Here is a 435-nt window from a genome sequence, read left to right as displayed (position 1 = left end):
ATGTCGAGCTGAGTCTGTCGCACCATAAAGTCCACAGGATAGATATCTCGAGAACAGAGGAGGGAGAAGGGATTTACCACATGTACTTTGAAGAGGTTCTGGGTAGAATCATCATAGGCTGACGAAGAGTGATGGTATTAGTGGATGAAATAAGAATAAAGTACTCTGGGGTGGCGTGTAATTGCAGTGTGCACTTGCAAAGAGCATAGGTGATGGGCGGGAACTCTGGTTAGCGTGGAACGGAAGGAGAGGCGAAGGTGGTCGCATATAAGTGAACAATGATTTTGATTTTTTTTTGGGGGTGAGGGGGCAGACTGGAGAATAATTCGTACTTCAGAGAGACGGGTAAAAAAAAAAAAGACATTCTTAGCTACTAGGGATATATGCTGTACACCTAAGATACAGATGGTAGACACTCTTAAGAGTATAGCAAGA

This window comes from Penaeus monodon, chromosome 32 (assembly GCF_015228065.2).
Source record: "Penaeus monodon isolate SGIC_2016 chromosome 32, NSTDA_Pmon_1, whole genome shotgun sequence".
Lineage (NCBI taxonomy): Eukaryota > Metazoa > Arthropoda > Malacostraca > Decapoda > Penaeidae > Penaeus > Penaeus monodon.
The sequence above is the reverse complement of the archived record's forward strand: the minus strand, read 5'-3'. Positions refer to the sequence as shown.